The sequence below is a fragment of the Triticum dicoccoides genome, chromosome 4A, assembly GCF_002162155.2.
Source record: "Triticum dicoccoides isolate Atlit2015 ecotype Zavitan chromosome 4A, WEW_v2.0, whole genome shotgun sequence".
NCBI lineage: Eukaryota > Viridiplantae > Streptophyta > Magnoliopsida > Poales > Poaceae > Triticum > Triticum dicoccoides.
The window spans coordinates 710,889,806-710,895,063 of NC_041386.1; positions in this window are offsets into that span (position 1 = coordinate 710,889,806).

Genomic DNA, 5,258 nt, shown 5'->3' on the forward strand with positions numbered 1-5,258 from the left:
GTCTCTTTTACTTTGATACTACAACAGTAGGGAGCCTTCTCCCCCTCGTGGGTCGATCTGACTTGCCCAGGGCGTGGTGCTAGTAGCCGATAGGAGGCGGTGCTGGTAGTCACAATGGTGGCGTGGTGGCCTGCTCGCGGGTGCGTGCATTGTGCTGTGACCTGCGGTGGTTGGTGCACGGATCTTCAGATCTGGGCGACGTGTGGTGCGTGCTCAACAGATCCGACGCATGGATCTCGGAGGGCGACATGGGTTGGGCAGTGGCCCGATGTGGCTACTGCTCCCGTCGCGGATGGCAGTTGTGCGGTGTGGCTCTGTCCCCTGGGTGTGGTGGCCTTCCTACGGCATGGTCGCTCCATGGCAGATCAGCATGTTTGGCTGGCACCTGGCCAAGCGTCGGCTCATCTGCAAGCGACCTAGTTCGGCCCTCGGTCCTGCCCCTCCTATTGTGTGTGCTGTGATCACCGAAGTGCTAGTCCACTCCCCGTCATCGTCCATCATGGTGGCTTCCCAAGGGTGGGAGAGGAGGGATCTTCCGCTCATCACTTTCGCCAGTGTAGCCGCACGTCTCAAGTGGGGTTGTGTTGGGATCTTGGATGCCGGGGTGGCGGGCTTGGTGGTGGGAGGTGCGGTGCCCGTGGGTGACACCGTGGCACAGGTGTAGGCTGGTTGTCATGGTCATGAGAGAGGCATGGTGACTGGTGCTTGATGTTCAATGAGGATGCTGCAGTGGGTATCCTTGTGATTGGTCGCACTGCTTTTCGGAGGCGGGGTTTTATTGACTGGGGTCATTCCATGTCCTGCCTTGGCCAGGCCGACGGTGATGGCATCTGTTGGCGTCGTATACTTTTTGAGGGCATCATCGTGGCTTCCTTCGGGTGGTTCCGGGTGAATAGCTTGATCCCTTGGATGGGGCGGTGGCAACACTCCCGTGCCGTAACCGTCTTGGAGGCGCCGTCTTAGAGTGCTCGGCTCGTCGGGCGCGGCTTCATCTCTTCGTGTGTGGTTTGGGTGACGTAGCCCTGTCTTGCACCATTGTATTTTTTTTTGCAAATGTGCACCATTGTATCTTGCCTTTGGTGTATTTTGTGTGGTGTCAAGTTGTAAGCGTTGGCTTGTATGGTCGTTGCTTTATATACAAAAGTGGGGCAAGAGCCTTTTTCGGCTATACGTCATAAATTTGTAGGCGGAAATACCAGCTCCTCTCGTAGTGTTGATGTTAATTTTTTTTATTTCATTGATGTTAATTGTTTGTTGGTGACAAGCTAGCCATGTTGCACGTGGCGTGCGCCGCGTGTTGTCGGTGCATTAAGAAAAAAATTCATGTGGTAGGATAAATAAGGAACCTGATAAGTGTCACATGTGTGGGCTGAAGGAGGTCGGGCCAAACGCCCTTCTAGCCATCCATCATGACACATCAATTTTTTTGTTTCCTTCACACCAAACAGGGACAAAAATAGATGGTGTCAGCGGAAATTTTTGGGGTTTTTCAAACTTTAAAATGTTGTATCTCTTATATGAAAAATCCCATTGAAATATGTTTTTACCATTAAATCCGCCGCGGAGAGGACTTCAAAACTAGATCCCATATCGATATGTTTCGACGATATTTTTTTGCGCTCAAAAGTTGCCATGTCTATTGCACATAAATTGCCATGGTGTTTACACTGAAGTTGTCATATTATGTTTCAACTACTTTTTCTTCTATGTTTAAGTAAATTTTGACATGTTATAAAAAAGGGAATTAAGAAACTAAACTTGCCATTGTGGATTACTTTAAAAATAATTTTCCATGATCCGTAAACTTTCCATGATCCGTAAAATAATTTTGACATGGTTCATAAATAAAAAAAACGTCGTCAATTACTTTAAAAATGCATGGTCAATGACTCAAATTTTCCATGAACCAGGAACTAAAATTGGCCATGATACATGCACTAGAATTTGCCATGGTTCATACAAAAAATAATTTTCATGGTAAAAATACTAGAATTGTCATGGTCAAAATACTAAAATTGCCATGATCTATAAACTAAAATTGCCATGATCTATAAACTAAATTTGCCATGATGAATTGCTAAAAATTGCAATGATCCATGAATTAAATTTGTTGTGGTTAATTACTAAAAATTGACATGGTCAATTAATAAAATTTCCATGAATAATAGTTGACATACAATGGTAGCTTTAAATCTAGAAAAAAAAGATGAAACATAGCACGGCAATTTTAGTGTAAACACTATGACAACTTGACTGCAACATCATGGGAACTTTTCGACCAAAAAAAGTCATCAAAACATAGCAATATGGTATCTAGATTTGAAGATCTCGTCGAGACAGATGTAGTGGTGAAAACATATTTAAATCAGATTTTCTATTTAAGAGATAAAACATTTTGAAATCCGATAAACCAAAAAGATTACGCCGATGTCATCTGTTTGATGTGCCAAAATGGATGATAATGGGGCGTTTGGACAATGTTGCTTTGTGCCACACGTGTGGCACTTATTATTTGACATAAATAATTATATGTTTGGTTGTTTGACTGATAGTTATTTGGGACTAGATCATCGATGACACATGTTGGGTAACATTGGTCCATTACGGCAATAGAATGCTAGAAATTCAAATATATCAAGGCAAAATAAAAAATAAAGTTAAACCTATACACCAACCTCCTTACAAATAAAATCTACAGTAATACATTACATTACAAATTAAACCAACACTTACCAATACGCACTACTTAACCCAAGACATATTATATACGCGTAATGTATCATCAGATGGGGGGAGAATCTCTCCAGTGGTGGATCGAGGGGTGGCGAGGATGGCGGCCAGGGACGAGGACACAGTGAGGATGGCGGACGCCAGACTTCTATAGGGCTCGTGGGTGAGAACATCGGCAACGGGTTCGTAACGGCACGGTGGTGCGTCGAACATCGACAAGGACAACGGCAAGGATACGCGTTGTGCGGCGACCAGGGATGGTGCCGACAGTACAACGGACAATGAGGGTCAGCAGGGAGGAAGAGAGAGCATCGAAAGTACTCGAGAGGCAGAGACTGGTGGAAGGCTTGGGTTTGGAGAGTTATTCCGGGCGCAATCCTGTGAGGGGGCTGTCTGTATAACCACAATTAGCAGCATTTAGGTCCATGGGCATGCCGCCGACGTAGAAGTGGTGACTAGCAGCCCCCATGCTAAAGGAATGCTGCTAGTATACAATTTATATATTTGTGTAATGTTATAGACCATTGTTAATTACAGGCCTAAATTTGGGTATAATATTTTGGCTTGTTTTTACTTTTGTAGGAAATTTAATGTAGTAGTGCACATTTTAACGCATGCACGGTTCGTAAAAGCCATTAATGCCTAGTCAGACAGTACACACTGCTAGTGTGATTTATCATATTAAAATAATACAAAAAAGAGAAGTCCACATTTCAACCTCGAACTAACCACTCGGTTTGATTTACAACCACGAACTATGAACCGGTCGAAATACACCCCGAACTAACCACGAGGTCCAAAACACAACCCTGGTGTCGGTTTTGTGTCTGTCAAGTGGTTTTGACCGAAGTCAACGCTGACTGGACTACTGACTAGGCACCCAGGAAATAAAAAACAAGAACAAAACTCTACCCCCTCTTCTATCTCTCTCTGCTGATGAGTAAAAGGATGCAGCCGCCGCCGTTCGTTCTCTATCTATGTTCATCGCCCAGCCGCCCCTGCCTCTGTCTGCCGTCGGCGCCAGCCTACACCACCTGCAGCCTGCAACCGGAACAGCCGCTCTAGCTGCTCGCAAACAACCAGCCCGCGGCGCCTAGGCAGCACCGATGCAGTACCTCCGTCCGTCGCCGTCGCCATACAACACCAACTGCAGCCTCTAGCTGGAACAGCCGTTCCGGGCCGCCGTCGCCTGTATAGGAAGATGACGACCAGGAGGATATATAGTATGCTCTCTGTCGCCGCCTCGCTGCGTCAACTCCGGCGAGAGATTGCCGCTTGAGAAGATGGAAACCGGTGCCTCCGACCACGATTGTACGGTTGCCTCAGCACTACGAACCTCCCGCGCCATCCCACGGAAGAAGACGACCAAGGAAACACAGATCCCGACGAGAACCACACTGCCCTATCATCTTCGTCAACTCCGGCGAGCCCTCATGGACGGGATCTCCCCGGATGGACCTCAACGATCCGGACAAGCCTGTCGTCCGGTGCTGGCTGACGGGAGCCGACGCGCTCGTCCGGTACTGGCTGAAGGCGCCGACGCCGTTGACCTCGCCACCGAGCTGCTTCAAGTTGGCGGCGCTGCTGCATGGCCGGGAAAGGGGCACTGCGTGATGGACGGTGGGGAGTGGTCGGGGAGGGGCGTCAGCGGAGCTCGGGACGGCAGTGTTGGAATTGGAACCGGTCTTTCAGGTAGTAGTGCATGCACAAACGCGCGTGCTGTTGCTGTGCCAAAGCCCACGATCTGCATGCTATACTACTCATTTCTAGGGGTGGTTAGCCTGTGCATAGCTAAGTTAGTAAAGATAGCTGTGTGTCCGTGTGTAATCTCTGTATAAATGTACACTGAGAGAATCAATACAGTTGTCTACCTCACTTCACTTTCTGCAGGCAGCGGCAGCAGTAGCAAGGACCGAGTCCAGTAAGGCACGGGCATCCAGTACCCGGCGGCAGAGAAAGAGAGAGAAAGAGATAGGAGTGAGAGAGAAGTTTTTTTAAATTTCCTGGGTGCCTAGTCAGCAGTCCAGTGCGCGTTGACTTTGGTTAAAACCGCTTGACCGATACAAGGGTTGAGTTTTGGACCTCGTAGTTAATTCGGGGTGTATTTCAACTGGTTTCGTAGTTCAGGGTTGTAAATCGAACCGAGTGGTTAGTTCAAGGTTGAAATGTGGACTTCTGTCATGGTGTCATTATATAACCACTTGAAGTTGTGGTCAGTATGTGAAAGTGTTATACAAAGGTTTTGATATATGTTTCTTACATATCGAATGAATTATCCTATTTCTTTATGGGGGGAGTGTGTTCGGTTTGAGAGAGCTAGATGGTAGCGTTATTTTTTCTATAACTTCAAAAGTTTGTACCAATGTTACAAACCATTTTTCATTACATGCCAATTTTTTTGGGAGACTTGTTCTCATATTTTTAGGGAATTTAATAAATGTCACATTAGCATTGTGCGATGTGTTGCATGCCCCGATAGTACAGTAATCAGTGGCGCTCATTCTGACTACACAGATGCCAGTGGGGGG